The 19609-nt window shown below is 48.1% G+C and overlaps 1 protein-coding gene and 1 pseudogene across 1 annotated transcript in view; one reads left to right on the top strand and one right to left on the bottom strand.

Moving 5' to 3' along the window:
* The window catches only part of LOC126259199 (acidic amino acid decarboxylase GADL1), a 193181-nt gene that overhangs the window by 13106 nt on the left and 160466 nt on the right, over positions 1–19609 (top strand). The window lies entirely within an intron of this gene.
* On the bottom strand, positions 18691–18808 carry LOC126261185 (5S ribosomal RNA; annotated as a pseudogene).

Below are 19609 nucleotides of genomic sequence, written 5' to 3'. Positions count from 1 at the left end.
GCAATATATGGCTTCTTGTTTTCTTTGGGACGTAACCTTATGTTGGTAGCGATATCGTTAAAAGCGGACCTTTAATGCCTTTGAGACAGGGTCAAGGAAGAAATATCCTTAGCTTTTTTTATGGGTCCTGAGAAAAATTTAAAAACACAGAAAAATCAGATATGGACTGATGGTCCATTTAAAAACTGCTTCATCCAAGCATGCGTTTAGGGTATTAACTGCTGAATCATCTAGTTAATTGTGACACTTAGGAAATATCCGTGCTGCGCGTAAGTGGATGGAGCCGAAAGAATGTTGGGCATAAGAAAGGAGATATAGAAAATCGGTGTGTGTTTCTTTGCAAACCCAGTCTTGTTTCCACATACTTTTTTCCCCATTGGTTCAGAAAACTTATGCATTGTTTGGCATTTATTATTTTTTCCGTTATAAAAGTAATCAACAGGATAAATACGCTTTCAATCCCAAAAAAACCCAATTTGACACAATGAAACACGAAAAGATGTTGGGCATAAGAAGGCCGATGTCAGTAATTATGATCTTGATATCAAGTATGTGTATTCCTTCGTTATCTCTCGGCTTCGGTACTCGGGCTGCGCCGTAAGGCATAATGCTCTGCTTATCGGTTTCCTATTGTGTGACCGATTGAGAGAGTGCAGTGAGAGACAAAGCACTCACATTCGGAAGGAGAACGTTTTCCGTGTTCTCCCCTAAATCATTCAATCCAAATGCTCAGATGGCTCCTTTCTAAAGGTCACGATCAATTTCTTTTCCCATCCTTCCCCAGGTCTGTGCATCTGCTCCGTGTCTAATATGACACTGTCATAGACGGAATGTTAAACCTGAATCTTTCTTTATTACTGTTGTGTGTGACATCATCAGAGGCCGTACATACAGTTGATTTAAGTCTTAGAAATTTCCTGTAGCATAACAAGTATAGTTCGTACACTATTTTTGTAGAAATAGCGCGAAGAACGTAACTGTTTATTCGTGCAACGGCTATCCCAGCGTGATGTTAACCAGACGTTGAATACCGCCAAAGTGGAGCAGTAGTGGATGCAGTTCTTTTTCGGCTGCTAAGTTAGCACTGAGGCCCGCAAGTTGTCCACACTACGTCCTCATTCTTTCCCGTTCAAATTGCTGTTTTAATTTTTATAAACTCTGCACGTTCTAAGAGATATGTGACTAGACTAGGACAAAACTTTAGTGTCGGAGAATCGTACTTTGTGGTCCCTTGGCACCAGCGCATGGTCTGTTGATGACGACTTACCTGTGTTGCCTGGCCTTCGATAGCTGTTACGTTTCTTGCAGCAGTTTAGGGTTTTTTTAATTGAGTCGTGTGATGTTTTGCGAAGTATCGGGTGGTTATAATTAAACTGCAACTACTCACAGAATGTCCAGTCTGGGCTGTAACTATCATATGGCAAAGAAACATGGTACATACCTTAACACGGAACCGGTTTACGCTGTAAAGTAATTAGTTTCAGTTTTGCACAACAAATGCAAATCTGGCGCTCTGAATGCAAGAAAGACATATAGAAATTATATGAATGCATGGTGTCCGTTCTTTCGGACATATCCGAAAGAACAAACACCACGCATTCATATAATTGATAAGCCTGGCTGGGCAATGGATCCACCTTCTTCAGTGTGGATACACGAATACGTCCGACCTCCTGTGGGAATCTCTGAGTAGCGAACGGGAGTATAATGGACAGGGAATGCGGATAGGTGGCTCTCGGTGGGAATGTGGATCGGCCGTGAAGGTTGTCGAGATGGTCCGAGCAGTTGCGATAACGCTGTGTCCCGGTTGCACAGTGGTTACCGCGCCTACCTAGCAAGCAGGACATCCCTGGTTCGAATCCCGGTCCGGTACAAATTTACACTCGCCGCCGCTGATTCCGCTTAAAGTTCCGCTGCAGCTAACACCAGTGACCTCCATCCTATATACGTAAAGATATGTTTCCACATGTAATGGATTACGAATGGGACGTGATCAGAGAAGGCCAACCCGTGAGAAAGGCATAATGTCGATTTTATTATTAACCAGTACTTGCACAGTTTGTACAATACGAGCACCGGAGACGTCGACGAAATGCTGTACAGCGCCAAATTTGCATCTGGTGGCCAAAGTTGCAACGAATTTCTTCTGACCGTAAAGCGGTCCCGCATTAACACATTACCATACTACCAAGTTTCGCTGCCGTACCATAATTATTGCCCACATAGGACCTCTGTGAATAGCTTCACTTTAATTATGACCACCCAGTACTTAGGTACCGTTTTAGAATGTGCTTGGCATTTTTACAACTCTCTCATGGCTATGAGCTTTAGCGCGGATAGAAACGACCAGAAGAGAATCATACTGTCATATCGATGAAGGACATATGACTGGGGTATCACCTACGTTCACGGCTGGACTTGTGCGCGCTCCACACAGTATATCAACTACCAGTAGGTACTGCCTTCGTGAGCGCGGCTGAAAGGTCGATAGCTCATTTAATGCGTGGTTAATCAAATTATCAAATTAAAAATCTCATGAGTTAAGTAGGCAGAAACAGCAGATTCTGCCTCAAAACTAAACAGAAGGAATACAGAAAGTATCAGAGAAAAAAATGCTAAATCTCATTCTCTCTCTTCTGCTATACAAAGCTAGACAAACAGAACTCAGCCGGCCGCGGTGGTCTCGCGGTTCTAGGCGCGCAGTCCGGAACCGTGGGACTGCTACGGTCGCAGGTTCGAATCCTGCGTCGGGCATGGATGTGTGTGATGTCCTTAGGTTAGTTAGGTTTAAGTAGTTCTAAGTTCTAGGGGACTGATAACCACAGCAGTTGAGTCCCATAGTGCTCAGAGCCATTTGAACCAAACAGAACTCGATTATCTTCTTTTACACATTCTCTAATCTACGTATTGAGCAAGCTGTACACGGCGTAATCGCTTTCTTTTCGACAGAAAATATTCTGTGTACTGACATGTACGCTCTATGGCACCAAGATCAAGCGAGGTGACATGGTCCTTAGAAACCGTGGCTCGTATTCGAAAGGAGTTGGGGCCAAATTATATCCTGCCTTCCTGATGTGTCTGTTACGTAGTTTCCCTAAATCAAATGGGTCAAATGGCTCTGAGCACTATGGGACTTAACTTCTGAGGTCATCAGTCCTCTAGAACGTAGAACTACTTACACCTAACTAACCTAAGGACATCATACACATCCATGCCCGAGGCAGGATTCGAACCTGCGACCGTAGCGGTCGCGCGGTTCCAGACTGTAGTGCCTAGAACGGCTCGGCCACCCCGGCCGGCTCTCTAAATCATTTCAAGTGACAAATGGGATTCTTCCCTCAAGGAGATACCAGTTCTTACCTTTTCCATTCCTTCTTCAACTGATCTAGAGTTAGCCTCTAACGACATATCTGTCGAAGAAAAAAAAAAAAAACATGAAAATAAACTTCTCTAGATAGATAACAGTGCGCTATGCTGTACACGCCAACGATGAGATGAGACTTCGTACCGTACGTTAATCCCAGTATCCTCGACGCACGTTTGATAAGAGTAACGCGGCTAGTACATGACAGACACTATCTAGTCGACATGAGGCTAGCTCGTGTTTCTGCAAGCACTTCTTCAGATACTTTTACGAGGCACACTTCCCAAGCAGCAGCTTCAAGTGACTGAAATTACGACGAAGTTCTAAGCAAACAGCTTTCAGTCGGCCGTTGCCATTCGGCTTCTAGATTTGAATCACCAGGAAGTACCACAGGGAAGACAAGGATGAATCATGAAATTAAGCGTTCGATAACAGACGCAACATGTTCTACCACATCTATACTCCTCAAACCGCTGTGAAGTGCATGGCAGAGGGTGCTTCCGATTTTGTCACGGGTTTCTTCCCGTTCCATTCGCGTACGGATTGCGGGAGCCGGCCGAAGTGGCCGTGCGGTTAAAGGCGCTGCAGTCTGGAACCGCAAGACCGCTACGGTCGCAGGTTCGAATCCTGCCTCGGGCATGGATGTTTGTGATGTCCTTAGGTTAGTTAGGTTTAACTAGTTCTAAGTTCTAGGGGACTGATAACCACAGCAGTTGAGTCCCATAGTGCTCAGAGCCATTTGAACCATTTTTTTGGATTGCGGGAAGACTGAACATTTAACTGACTCTGTGAGCGTTATAAGTACGCTGTCTTGTCTTTGCAGTGCCTGCGGAAGCGATGCTTAAGGGATTGTGGCTTATTGTTCAAGTGTGTGTAAATTCCTAAGGGACCAAACTGCTGAGGTCATCGGTCCCAAGACTTACACACTACTTAAACTAACTTAACGCTAAGAACAACAGTCACACCCATGCCCGAGGGAGGACTCGAACCTCCGGCGGGAGGGGTCGCACCATTAGTGACATGGCGCCTCTAACCCCACGGCCACTCCTAGATTCCTCACTTAATACTGGTTGTTGAAACTTTGTGAGTAGGCTTCTGCGGGACAGTTAGCGTCTTCCAATTCAGCTCTTCCCATAACGCTGTCTCATGAGTCAAACCAAGCTGTGCCCATATGCGCTGCACTTATTTGAATACGTTCAATGTCCCCTCCGAGAATCCTGTTTAGCTTGAGTCTCACGTACTAGAACAATAGTCTAAGAAGGAGAGCACAAGTGTTTTCTAAGCAAACTCCTTTGCAGACTATATTTCCCCCTTATTCTGCCACTTGATTTCCCAAGATTGAGTCTACGTGGTCATTTATCAACACCGTCCATATATCCACAACTGTTCTGCAACATGTTAATGGTAAACAAACCAGTAACAGTTGTAAAATACTTTTTGACCGAAGTCTTGCACGATAAAGTCGCTATACACACCTGATGATAAGACTAAGAACCCGAAACTGTGGTAGTGTATAGCGTTTTCTATCGTGCAAGACTTCGGTCAATAAAGTATTTTACAATTGTGTTGGTTTTGTTTACCGTGAACATACACGATCCAGTCACATTAATGTGACCACCTGTCAAAAGACCGAATAACCACCTTTTGCAGCACAGATGTGTCGAAAGATGGTTAGTGAGGTTATGGAAGGTGCCGACAGGGACCCGGAGACATGTGGACTCCAATGCCGTGCCAGCTGCGTCAGGTGAGGATCCACAGCGCGAACGTCTCTATCGAGGTGATCCCACAGATTCTCGATTGTTTTTAAACCCGATTAGTTTTGTGACCGAGGGAATACAGTAAAATGATCCTAGTGCTCTTCTAACCACACACATACACTACGAGCTCTGTTGCACGTTGCATTGTCCTGTTGGTAGATGCTATCGTGCCAAGGAAAAAAACAAACTGCATGTAGGGGCGGAAGTGGTCCCTAGGGATAGATTCATACTTGTGCTGAACCACTGTGCCTTCCAGAGACACGAGATCATCCAATTGCCACGAAAAAATTCCTCAGACCACAAAACTCCCCCCTCCGGCCTGGACCCTTACGACGATTCTTGCAGGACCATACATGCCGCCGGCCGCTGTGGCCGAGCGGTTCTAGGCGCTTCAGTCCGGAACCGCGCTGCTGCTACGGTCGCAGGTTCGAATCCAGCCTCGGGCATGGCTGTGTGTGATGTCCTTAAAGGTTAGTTAGGTTTAAGTAGTTCTAAGTCTAGGGGACTGATGACCTCAGATGTTAACCTTTTCACTGCTCCAGACGTAAATATACGCTAATCGTTTCAGTGCTCCAAACGTATATATACTATTTGCTATAAACAGCGGTTCCCTCCTACAGTCGTATAGTTACGTATAACGCCGACAACGGGCCAGCGAGTCGGAGGTAATTGTTGCGCAAGTATGCAGTTTAATTGTTGGAGTACAAGGAAATACCTGAACGACTATTGAATGCTGAATTCTCTTTCTGCTGAGTTCATTCGTATCGCTATATTACCTAGTTTGTGTGCGGCCGTTTCCGCTTTACCGAATAAAATGACGCAAATTACCGTCGCCGGCCGAAGTGGCCGCGCGGTTCTGGCGCTGCAGTCTGGAACCGCGAGACCGCTACGGTCGCAGGTTCGAATCCTGCCTCGGGCATGGATGTTTGTGATGTCCTTAGGTTAGTTAGGTTTAACTAGTTCTAAGTTCTAGGGGACTAATGACCTCAGCAGTTGAGTCCCATAGTGCTCAGAGCCATTTGAACCAAATTACCGTCCGTTTACAGACGATGACCTGCTGAGTATTCTAAACCAAAGTGACGACGAGGACATTATCATGCCCAATCCAGCTGACTATGGGTGGACGGATAATTTCTTGACTTTATTATTTATGTGGGTGCAGCAACAGACGTAAAAAAAGAAACTGACTTTGGTGTAAATGTTGGAGTACCTGGAAGCATTGTTCTCATTTTACTTGAACGTTACCTTGGTAAAGGTCACACATTATATGTTGACAATTGGTACACTAGCCCAATGTTATTTTCTTATTTGCACGACAGAATGACTAATGCCTGTGGAACTGTGAGAACAAACCGCAGAGGCATGCCTGCTTTATCAAAAAAACTTAGAAAAGGCGAGATCGAGTTTATGTCAACAGACAAACTTCTTGCTCTGAAGTGGCAGGACAAGCGGGAAGTGAGGATGCTTTCAACTCTTCATACAAGCGAAATCACAGCGACTGACAAAATTGACAGAACCACGAATGAACCCAAAACAAAACCAGCTTGCATCGTAAGCTACACTGAAAATATGGGGGCCGTCGACAGGAGCGACATGATGCTAAGTTCAGTAGAATGTGTACGAAAAACTGTAAAATAGTATAAAAAAGTATTTTTTTCATTTGGCGGATCTGTCTCTGCTCAATGCGCATGCATTATATAAAACTCAAACGGGACGAAATATTTCAGTATCTGATTTTCAACAGAAACTTATCAAGGAGATCCTAGAGGTTCACCACCAACCGCAAACAGAGGGACGTCGTGGAAGGAGATCGGCTGATGGTGACAATCCCTTAGCCTAACTGAGCGCCACTTTATCTCGCTAATCCCAGGAACTTCAAAGAAGAAGGCCGCCCAGAGGTGTATTGTATGTGCAAAACGTGATAAATGAAGTGACACAAGATACATTTGTGTAAAATGTAATGTGCCTTTATGTTGGAATTTTTGTTTGGAGAGATATCACACTTTGAAGTATTACTAATGTAATATGTTTTGTATTTTTTTCTCCTAATAAAGTACCTTTTTTGAACAAAATAAACCTTTCTGAACAAAGATTTAAAAAAGGAAACGATTTACACCGACAATACTGGATTTTGCGTCTCATTGTTATCTCAATAATAACGGTAGACTGCTGCAGTCGTATATATACGCACCGGGTGAAAATAACGCGCACAGGGCGGGAGCCGGTGAGAGTAAATACGCAGTGAAAGGGTTAAGTGTCTGTTGGAACATAAACCGTGATTCACCTGAAAAGTCCACCTGTCGCCACCCAGTGGACGACCAGTTGCGTAACTCGCGTGAAAATTCCGTCCTTTGTCGCCGAGAACAGCTGCCGGCATGAGTGAATGAATCAGGCACCTGCTGCGGAGGCCCATACGCAGCAACGTTCTCTGGACAGTTGTCGAGGAGACACTGTTGGTAGTCCCTTGATTCATCTGGGTGATCAGTTGCTTCACAGTGGCACATCCGTTCGCCCATAAACATCTCCCCAGCAGTCGTTCACCCCTGTCAACTGTGGCCCATGCTGCAGCACATTTACCTTACCGCCAGTTTTGGTTAGCGCCATTTTACCGTGCACGGTGTAGTTGACCTACGGCGGCAGGCGAACCTCTGAGTAGTTATTGTACGTTGACTTCGAACATAGGCGGTGGCCACGTTAATCTGAATAACTGTTACATTCAGGTTTTTGTATGATTGACTAAATCCATTAGTGACATACTGATGCTGGGGTAGTACGGCTTTCATTTTTATGAAGTGCACAATTTATCATTTATAAACATTTAAAGCAAATTGCCAATCTTTACACCACTCTGAAGTCGTTTCAAAATCTCTCTGAATATTTCTGCAGCTCTTCTTTTTCAGATAGCATTTCATTACAAACAATCATACCACTTGGAAAACAGTTTGTGATTATTATTAATGCTTCCAGATGCAGATGTTGGAAGGTAGGAGTGCGAGGTACTGGCAGAAATTGGAGCTGTGAGGACGGGGCGGGAGTCGTGCTTGGGTAGCACAGATAGTGGAACACTTGCCTGCGAAAGGCAAAGGTCCCGAGTTCGAGTCTCCGTCCGGCACACAGTTTTAATCTGACAGGAAATTTCATTATTAATGTTGTCTGACAGGTCATTAATACACTCCTGGAAATGGAAAAAAGAACACATTGACACCGGTGTGTCAGACCCACCATACTTGCTCCGGACACTGCGAGAGGGCTGTACAAGCAATGATCACACGCACGGCATAGCGGACACACCAGGAACCGCGGTGTTGGCCGTCGAATGGCGCTAGCTGCGCAGCATTTGTGCATCGCCGCCGTCAGTGTCAGCCAGTTTGCCGTGGCATACGGAGCTCCATCGCAGTCTTTAACACTGGCAGCATGCCGCGACAGCGTGGACGTGAACCGTATGTGCAGTTGACGGACTTTGAGCGAGGGCGTATAGTGGGCATGCGGGAGGCCGGGTGGACGTACCGCCGAATTGCTCAACACGTGGGGCGTGAGGTCTCCACAGTACATCGATGTTGTCGCCAGTGGTCGGCGGAAGGTGCACGTGCCCGTCGACCTGGGACCGGACCGCAGCGACGCACGGATGCACGCCAAGACCGTAGGATCCTACGCAGTGCCGTAGGGGACCGCACCGCCACTTCCCAGCAAATTAGGGACACTGTTGCTCCTGGGGTATCGGCGAGGACCATTCGCAACCGTCTCCATGAAGCTGGGCTACGGTCCCGCACACCGTTAGGCCGTCTTCCGCTCACGCCCCAACATCGTGCAGCCCGCCTCCAGTGGTGTCGCGACAGGCGTGAATGGAGGGACGAATGGAGACGTGTCGTCTTCAGCGATGAGAGTCGCTTCTGCCTTGGTGCCAATGATGGTCGTATGCGTGTTTGGCGCCGTGCAGGTGAGCGCCACAATCAGGACTGCTTACGACCGAGGCACACAGGGCCAACACCCGGCATCATGGTGTGGGGAGCGATCTCCTACACTGGCCGTACACCACTGGTGATCGTCGAGGGGACACTGAATAGTGCACGGTACATCCAAACCGTCATCGAACCCATCGTTCTACCATTCCTAGACCGGCAAGGGAACTTGCTGTTCCAACAGGACAATGCACGTCCGCATGTGTCCCGTGCCACCCAACGTGCTCTAGAAGGTGTAAGTCAACTACCCTGGCCAGCACGATCTCCGGATCTGTCCCCCATTGAGCATGTTTGGGACTGGATGAAGCGTCGTCTCACGCGGTCTGCACGTCCAGCACGAACGCTGGTCCAACTGAGGCGCCAGGTGGAAATGGCATGGCAAGCCGTTCCACAGGACTACATCCAGCATCTCTACGATCGTCTCCATGGGAGAATAGCAGCCTGCATTGCTGCGAAAGGTGGATATACACTGTACTAGTGCCGACATTGTGCATGCTCTGTTGCCTGTGTCTATGTGCCTATGGTTCTGTCAGTGTGATCATGTGATGTATCTGACCCCAGGAATGTGTCAATAAAGTTTCCCCTTCCTGGGACAATGAATTCACGGTGTTCTTATTTCAATTCCCAGGAGTGTATATAGCATTAACAATAAGGGTCCCAAAAACTTCCCTGGGGCACGCTTGAAGCAGCTATTACAACTCCCCCCACCTAAGATATGCTGCATCCTCACTACCTAGAAATCCACAATCCAGTCACAAATTTCGTTTGATCGTACTTTCGTTAAAAACTACTGGTGTCAAGTGCTTTTTGGAAATCAAGTAATAGTGTCTATCTGATTACTTTCATCCATAGCTGTCAGAATGTCATATGAGAAAAGTGCGAGTTGCTGGTTGCTAGTTCTGTTCCAGCTTTCTCGTTGCTTTTGTTATAGATAGTGTTTCAGTATTAATGATAGCTGGAGCAGACACAAAGTAAGAATCTATAATAAAGAGCGCAACTTTATGCCTTCAAATGGTTCAAATAGCTCTGAGCATTATGACACTTAACATCTTAGGTCATCAGTCCCCTAGACTTAGAAGTACTTAAACCTAACTAACCTATGGACATCACACACATCCATGCCCGAGGCAGGATTCGAACCTGCGACCGTAGCAGCAGCGCGGTTCCGGACTGAAGTGTTTACACCTTAACATAGATGGAAAAGTAACTGGGTAGAATCCATCTGATGGAGTTTTTGGATTTATTTTTCATGAGGCTGCGGTTCATACATGGCAGCTTATGAACAATCACAAGAATAACCATTTGTAATAGTGTAACGTGAGTGAGAAACCGAACAGCATAGTCATAGGTGCCCACTGCTCACAAAATTAATCCAAGCTACACGGGCTCGCCAGTTATCACTATGCAATGTACTGCCAGAACTTCACAACTTCACTGAAGAACCCCTTAAAGCAGTAGTTTCCTAATGATTGAGGGGAATGAACTCGGCACAGCTCCTAACCATTGCCTATATAGAAACTACTAAGGATCGTAGATCCTCCTATCACTTCATGCAGCTGCGGAAAAATCATCTGAAGAAATCCGCATATTGCGTCAGAGGCCACTGACCAACATTGGAAATCAGCGTATTATCGTCTGACGTGAGCCTGCACTTCAAAAATGTCTTAACTGGAAAAACACAAAAACGCAGATGTCAGACTGCTGCAAGGTTGGGAGATGAAGGATTCTTTAGATGCTTCTGTAGCGTTCATTTGAGCCACACACTTTTGGCCAGCATACTACGTCCAGATTTCTGCAAAAGGGGTGGGGGCGGGGGGGTTATAATGTGTCTCATTACTTCCGAAAAGACGTTCCTCAACTCTGTTCTGTGATCACTCTAAAAGCCTCTTCTCATGCTTTTGCTTTCTGCATGTCTCTTTTGGTGCCTCTAAATCATTGTGTTTTTATTATTTCAGTTCGATATTAGTTTCTCAATTGTAAGGAAAGATCACCACTAACTTTCGTCCTACTGATTTATGTGTTGACTGGCTGATTACTTGATATGGTCGAAGTATGTATTTACTCCAATTCTTTTTGTCCTCCTCCTAGCCTCTCTGCCCATCTCCTGCACCCTCTTCACCCATCTCCTCCTCAAGCCTGCTTTCTGTCCTTCTCGCCTCTCTGTCCATCTCCTGCTCCCCTCTCTGCCCATCTCCTCGTCTCTCCTGCTTTCTGTCATTCTCCTCCACCCCTCCCTTTCCATCTCCTGCTCCCCTCACCGCCCATCTCCTCCTCTCGCCTGCTTTCTGTCCTCCTCCTAGCCTCTCTGCCCATCTCCTGCACCCTCTCCACCCATCTCCTCCTCATGCTTGCTTTCTGTCCTTCTCGCCTCTCTGTCCATCTCCTGCTCCCCTCCTTGCCCATCTCCTCGTCTCTCCTGCTTTCTGTCGTTCTCCTCCACCCCTCCCTTTCCATCTCCTGCTCCACTCACCACCCATCTCCACCTCTCGCCTGCTTTCTGTCGTTGTCCTCCACCTCTCCCTTTCCATCTCCTGCTCCCCTCACCGCCCATCACCTCCTCTCGCCTACTTTCTGTCCTCCTCCTACCCTCTCTGCCCATGTCCTGCACCCTCTCCACCCATCTTCTCTTCTCTCCTGCTTTCTGTCGTTCTCCTCCACCCCTCCCATTTCATCTCCTGCTCCCCTCACCGCCCATCTCCTCCTCTCGCCTGCTTTCCGGCCTCCTCTTCCCCTCTCTGCCCATCTCCTGCACCCTCTCCACCCATCTCCTCACGCCTGCTTTCTGTCCTTCTCGCCTCTGTCCATCTCCTGCTCCCCTCTCTGCCCATCTCCTCGTCTCTCCTACTTTCTGTCGTTCTCCTCCACTCCTCCCTTTCCATCTCCTGCTCCCCTCACCGCCTTTCTCCTCCTCTCGCCTGCTTTCTGTCCTCCTCCTCCCCTCTCTGCCCATCTCCTGCACCCTCTCCACCCATCTCCTCCTCACGTCTGATTTCTGTCCTTCTTGCCTCTCTGTCCATCTCCTGCTCCGCTCTCTACCCAACTCCTCCTCTCGCCTGCTTTCTGTCCTCCTCCTCCCCTCTCGGCCTAACTCCTGCACCCTCTCCACCAATCTCCTCCTCTTGCCTGCTTTCTGTCCTCCTCCTCCCCTCTCTGCCCATCTCCTGCACCCTCTCCACCCATCTCCTCCTCACGCCTGCTTACTGTCCTTCTCGCCTCTCTGTCCGTCTCCTGCTCTCCTCTCTGCCCATCTCCTCGTCTCTCCTGCTTTCTGTCGTTCTTCTCCACCCCTCCCTTTCCATCTCCTGCTCCCCTCACCGCCCATCACCTCCTATCGCCTGCTTTCTGTCCACCTCCTCCCCTCTCTGCCCATCTCCTGCACCCTCTCCACCCATCTCCTCCTCACGCCTGCTTTGTCCTTCTCGCCTCTCTATCCATCTCCTGCTCCCCTCTCTGCCCATCTCCTCCTCTCTCCTGCTTTCTGTCGATCTCCTCCACCCCTCCCTTTCCATCTCCTGGTCGCCTCTCTGCCCATCTCATCCTCTCTCCTGCTTTCAGACCTCCTCCTCCCCTCTCTGCCCATCTCCTGCTAACCTCACCGCCCATCTCCTACTCTCGCCTGCTTTCTGTCCTCCTCCTAGCCTCTCTGCCCATCTCCTGCACCCTCTTCACCCATCTCCTCCTCAAGCCTGCTTTCTGTCCTTCTCGCCTCTCTGTCCATCTCCTGCTCCCCTCTCTGCCCATCTCCTCGTCTCTCCTGCTTTCTGTCATTCTCCTCCACCCCTCCCTTTCCATCTCCTGCTCCCCTCACCGCCCATCTCCTCCTCTCGCCTGCTTTCTGTCCTCCTCCTAGCCTCTCTGCCCATCTCCTGCACCCTCTCCACCCATCTCCTCCTCATGCTTGCTTTCTGTCCTTCTCGCCTCTCTGTCCATCTCCTGCTCCCCTCCTTGCCCATCTCCTCGTCTCTCCTGTTTTCTGTCGTTCTCCTCCACCCCTCCCTTTCCATCTCCTGGTCGCCTCTCTGCCCATCTCATCCTCTCTCCTGCTTTCAGACCTCCTCCTCCCCTCTCTGCCCATCTCCTGCTCCCCTCACCGCCCATCTCCTCCTCTCGCCTGCTTTCTGTCCTCCTCCTTCCCTCTCTGCTCATCTCCTGCATCCTCTCCACCCATCTCCTCCTCTTGCCGGCTTTCTGTCGTCCCCTCTCAGCCCATCTCCTGCACCCTCTTCACCCATCTCCTCCTCACGCCTGCTTACTGTCCTTCTCGCCTCTCTGTCCATCTCCTGCTCCCCTCTCTGCCCATCTCCTCCTCTCTCCTGCTTTCTGTCGTTCTCCTCCACCCTCCCTTTCCATCTCCTGCTCCCCACACCGCCCACCTCCTCCTCTCGCCTGCTTTCTGTCCTCCTACTCCCCTCTCTGCCCATCTCCTGCACCCTCTCCACCCATCTCCTCCTCACGCCTGCTTTGTCCTTCTCGCCTCTCTGTCCATCTCCTGCTCCCCTCTCTGCCCATCTCCTCCTCTCTCCTGCTTTCTGTTGTTCTCCTCCACCCCTCCCTTTCCATCTCCTGGTCGCCTCTCTGCCCATCTCATCCTCTCTCCTGCTTTCAGTCCTCCTCTTCCCCTCTCTGCCCATCTCCTGCTCCCCTCACCGCCCATCTCCTCATCTCGCCTGCTTTCTGTCCTCCTCCTACCCTCTCTGCCCATCTCCTGCACCCTCTCCACCCATCTCCTCCTCATGCCTGCTTTCTGTCCTTCTCGCATCTCTGTCCATTTCCTGCTCCCCTCTCTGCCCATCTCCTCCTCTCTCCTGCTTTCTGTCGTTCTCCTCCACCCCTCCCTTTCCATCTCCTGCTCCCCTCACCGCCCATCTCCTCCTCTCGCCTGCTTTCTGGCCTCCTCCTCCCCTCTCTGCCCATCTCCTGCACCCTCTCCACCCATCTCCTCCTCATGCCTGCTTTCTGTCCTTCTCGCCTCTCTGTCCATCTCCTGCTCCCCTCTCTGCCCATCTCTTCCTCTTGCCTGCTTTCTGTCCATCCCCTGCTCCCCTCTCTGTCTGTCTCCTGCTCCCCTCTCCGCCCATCTACATCTCTCACCTGATTTCTGTCCTTCTCCTGCTCCCCACTCTGTCCATTTGCTTCTCCCCTCTATGTCGATCTGCTCCTCCCCTCTCTGTTCATCTCCTCCCCCTCTCTCTGTCCATCTCCCCTTCCCACCACCCTCTCTTCCATCTGCTTCTTCCCCTCTTTTCATCTCCTCCACCCCCTCCCCTCTGATTTCATTTCCTCCTGGCCTTCTGTTCCCTCCTCACTCGCCTTTTCCCCTCCTCCCTCCACTCTCTGTCCATCTCCTCTCCCTCTTCCTTCTGTCCATCTACTCCCCTCCTCACCGTCCATCTCCTCCTCCTATCTCCCTCTGTCCATATCCTCTTTCCTTTCTTTGTCCATTTCCTCCTCCCCCTCACTCTGTCTTATCTCCTGTGTCATATCTGCGTCCATGTCCTCCTTCCCACCCCCCTCTCTCTCCGTATCTTCCTCCCCTTCACTCTCCACATTATCATCCCCACTCCAATAGAAGGTTTCTGGTTCTTAGCCTACAGGATTCCTATCCAGATAGTAGTACGAGGGGGGGACCCAGAAGAAACCGGACTTCAGGCCGGCCGGTGTGGCCATGCGGTTCTAGGCGCTTCAGTTTGGAACCGCGTGACCGCTATGGTCGCAGCTTCGAATCCTGTCTCGGGCATGAATGCGTGTGATGTCCTTAGGTTAGTTACGTTTAAGTAGTTCTAAGTTCTAGATGTTGAGTCCCATAGTGCTCAGAGCCATTTGAACCATTTGAAAACTGGACTCCAAGGGCACTGCTACTCGTAGACGTAGTGCAGGGTTCTCACGCTAGATGGTGTTAGTAGAGACCTTCATGAAACAGCTGTGAAGATGGCGTCAGTGTAGAGCTGAACGTGCAAGTGTTATGGCAACTTTAAAAGAACAAAGAGTGTGTGTGAAATTTTGTTTCCTACTTAAAAAACTGTAACGGAGACACATCAAATGCTTCAGGAAGCTTTCCTGGAGGGCGCTATGAGCTGCACAGAGGTTTTCGAGTGGTTTTGGCGCTTTAAACGTGGTGAGATGTGTGTTGAAGACCAAGCTCGTTCTGGACGCCCTTCAACATATTGAAATGAGGAGAACATTGAAAAGGTCTTCCATAATATCAACGAGGATCGTCGCCAAACGATCGACCAAATTTAAGCCAAGACAGTAATCAGTTGGAGCTCGTGGCAGCGGATTTTGAGTGAGGATTTGCACATGAGACGTGTTGCTGCTAAATTTGTTCCGCACCTTCTCACACAGGAGCAAAAAAACCATCCACATGAATGTGTGTCAGGACTTGAAAACAGAGGTTGCACGTGTTCCAAACTTCTTGAACAAAGTCATTACAGGGGTTGAGAGTTGGTGTTACGGGTATGACCCAGAAACCAAGCAAGCGTCAAGCCAGTGGACTCCCAACTCTCCCAGACCAAAAAAAGCAAGGCAAGTGAGGTCAAATGTGAAGACGATGATCATTGTCTTTTTTGATGTTCGTGGAATTGTGCATCGGCCAGAGTGTTAACCAGCACTTTAACCTGGATGTTTTAAGGCGTCTGCGAGAGGATGTGAGGAGGAAACGCCCGGAACTTTGGCGATCAGATGACTGGTTTCTGCATCACGACAACGCTCCAGCTAACACGGCCTTACGAATGACCCACTATTTGGCATCTCAGAGGTGGTCTGTCGTTTCCCACACTCCGTATTCGCCGGACATAGCCCCGTGCGACTTTTTCCTATTTCCACGAATGAGGAAAACGCTAAAAGGAGAGCGTTATGACGTAGTGGAGGCGGTAAAAACAGCTTCGCAAAGGGCATTGGACAATATCAAACTTGAAGAGTTCCAAACATGCTTCCAACAGTGGGAAGAGAGACTTGACAAGTGCATCGCATGAAATGGAGAGTATTTTGAAGGTGACTGAAGTAATTTTGTAAAAAGGTTCATCAATAAATGTTTTATGACAACAATCCGGTTTCTTTTGGGTCCCCCCTCGTATGTGTACCACGCTTGGTAGAAATCGATCAAAGGCTTTAGGAGGAGCTTTTTAGCTGGGGCTTTTCCAAAGTACGCTCATGTCACACATATTTAACGTTTTTTACACATATTTGTACTCATATTTCACCTGTGTCTGTAGCGAATTTTATCCTGCAGTTTCCATTTCGGGCAGCTCATTCTATGACGTCATATCTCGTTAGCAATGTGTCGTACAATGATATAATTTTTCAAGTACACTCAATGCTACATTCTTATACTGCCTGTTATATGGGTTGCGAACAGAGTTAGCAGCTATTGTGTTCTTCCAACTTTTATAATGCAGGGTGCCTAGGAAGCTGTTTTCTCGGATCGCTAGACAATTCAAGCAATCGTATGAACGGAGCTTATTACAGTAAGTTAAATTGACAATACTTTGCGTATTCACAAAGGTGTGTCGCAAGCAAATGGCGACATGCAAATAATGAGTGTCCTTCGGTATATACCATTTCATTGCAAGCAAAAGCCGGCCGAAGTGGCCGTGCGGTTGAAGGCGCTGCAGCCTGGAACCGCGAGACCGCTACGGTCGCAGGTTCGAATCCTGCCTCGGGCATAGATGTTTGTGATGTCATTAGGTTAGTTAGGTTTAACTAGTTCTAAGTTCTAGGGGACTAATGACCTCAGCAGTTGAGTCCCATAGTGCTCAGAACCATTTGAACCATTTTTTGCAAGCAAAACAATACAGTTCATAAGTCAGTGCTATAGCGTTTGTATGACAACTCGTCTGCCACTCCTGTCTTGGTGTCTTCCTAGAGAGGGGTCCGTCAGCGTACTATTGGCTGACGTAATCTCGCAGCCCTCTCAGTTCTTCCATTCTTGATCGTCGTGCCGGCGCTTGTCATTACGCCGGAACAGTAGCAAAGAGGTAATACATTAAAATGTCATACATGATCCGACAGTTTTCGCGCATCTCAGTGTTTATGATATATCTATTGAAGTATGTGTCGTACAGCAATATATTTTTCTCAGCGGCAGATGCAGATACTGTCTGCGAAAATCGTTGCGAGTAGAGTTAGTAGCAACGAAGTAACATATTTATTATATCTTGCATGATTCGCCAATTTTTGGCGCATCTCTACATCTACATCTACATTTATACTCCGCAAGCCACGCAACGGTGTGTGGCGGAGGGCACTTTACGTGCCACTGTCATTACCTCCGTTTCCTGTACCACTCGCGTATGGTTTGCGGGAAGAACGACTCCCGGAAAGCCTCCGTGCGCGCTCGAATCTCTCTAATTTTACATTCTTGATCTCCTCGAGATATGTAAGTACATAAGTAGCAGAGCGCCTCTCTTGCAGAGTCTGCCACTTGAATTTGCTATACATCTCCGTAACGCTATCACGCTTACCAAATAACCCTGTGACGAAACGCGCCGCTCTTCTTTGGATCTTCTCTATCTCCTCCGTCAACCCGACCTGGTACGGATCCCACACCGATGGGCAATACTCAAGCACAGGTCGAACGAGTGTTTTGTAAGCCACCTCCTTTGTTGATGGACTACATTTTCTAAGGACTCTCCCAATGAATCTCAACCTGGTACCCGCCTTACCAACAATTAATTTTATATGATCATTCCACTTCAAATCGTTCCGCACGCATACTCCCAGATATTTTACAGAAGTAACTGCTACCAGTGTTTATGACGTCATATCTCCTGACCTATGTGTCGCATAATGATATAGTTTTGCTGAGACATTCAGCGGTGTATTCGAATACCATCTGCAAAGTTTGTCGCAAATAAGGTTAGTAGTAAAGAAGTAATGAACTGAAAGGTCATGCTCCACGCAGTCGTTTTGCTGCATCAAAAGCAAAAATGTAGTAAGCCATAAATTTTTTTCGTTTCATCACTTTGTGAGTGTCGTAGGCGAGAAAAAGTTTCTTAAGGGTTGAAAATATGTGTAAAGTTCTCAAATACAAAATGACTAAGGTATGGGTATTGGCGCGTCCTGGGCTACACTGCTTTTTGACCCCCTCACCCCTTTGCTCTTACCCCCACAGCGATTATTTCCAGAAAGTAAGTGATATGTGTAGCAACTTTGTTTGACAACGGTCCAGTGGTCTGTGAGGAGATATGAAAAAATATATGCATACATATTTAGGTACATCATTTTTTATATATGTATGGATATAATCCTCCGTCTCTTTTGGCACTATCGAAAGAGAATATGTTCCTACTCATCGAAAGTACTTAATACCTGGCTAACTTACTGTGTGTCCGCAGCACGAGATGCAGGATTAGCTAGTGGGCCATTGGGGGGTCATCTTCCAACACAGCAGCTTCCGTATACCAAGCGCTGTAACACTCCGTCGTCAGGCCACAAGTGGCCCATCGGGACCATCCGACCGCCGTGTCATCCTAAATGAGGATGTGGATAGGAGGGGCGTGTGGTCAGCACACCGCTCTCCAGTCGTTATGATGGTTTTCTTTGAGCGGACCCGCTACTATTCGGTCGAGTAGCTCCTCAATTGGCATCACGAGGCTGAGTACACCCCGAAAAATGGCAACAGCGTATGACGGCCAAGATGGTCACCCATCCAAGTGCCGGCCACACCCGACAGCGCTTAACTTCGGTGATCTGACGGGAACCGGTGTATCCACTGCGGCAAGGCCGTTGCTAAGCACTGTAGTGCTCTGTGATAAAAGGAATCCCTGAAGGCTAGGATTGAAGCTGTTATCACAAACAGCTGAGAATGACAGATGACGACACCATAGAACAGGTAATGAGATATCTCGATGGTGCTGCGGGAATGCAGTCGGTCGTAGTTTTCTACCACGCATGATATTTCATCTGGAGAACTGCCAGAAACCTTCAACGGCCCACCCCTGGCATGTACCCAGATGAAGATGCGAGGTAGACAGAAAACAACAATCAATTGCACTCCCAGAACAACACTGGGTTTTTATGCTCCAGGAAAATTTCAATATTCACAGAATGTGGGGTGTATGCTTGGTGGAATGTCTCCAGCTACTTGTAGCGTCTGGCCTATGGAACTCTGTTGACCATTCTCCTTTCATAGGCTCTTATGATGACATTTTACTTCAGCTAAGGAACCGTAAGAGAGAGACTATTAGGAAAATTGGAAAAAGCAGATTAGCACGTGACATCTAGAGAAATCAGTCCGTACGTGTGTTACTACGTACATCCATTACCTAGACGTGCATCTTTGGAAATATGTAGGTAGCATTTATCGCGTGAGTAACTGGCGAAAACTCTCTTAGCGTGAGAATGGTGTAACTGTGGATGACGCTAAACGACATTGCACTTGCTACTGGGCTGACAGACTATGCCAGATGCATGTCTTCTAAATTACGTTTGTGTTGTAGCGATGCATCTACCTGAAGGTACTGTTGAAAGGCGCTCAATATCGGTCAGTCCCAGAAGTGCACGCAACAGAACTATCTGTGGCCTTTAAAACA

This window comes from Schistocerca nitens, chromosome 5 (assembly GCF_023898315.1).
Source record: "Schistocerca nitens isolate TAMUIC-IGC-003100 chromosome 5, iqSchNite1.1, whole genome shotgun sequence".
Lineage (NCBI taxonomy): Eukaryota > Metazoa > Arthropoda > Insecta > Orthoptera > Acrididae > Schistocerca > Schistocerca nitens.
Note: the sequence above shows the minus strand (reverse complement) of the source record. Positions and strands in the feature narration are given on the sequence as shown.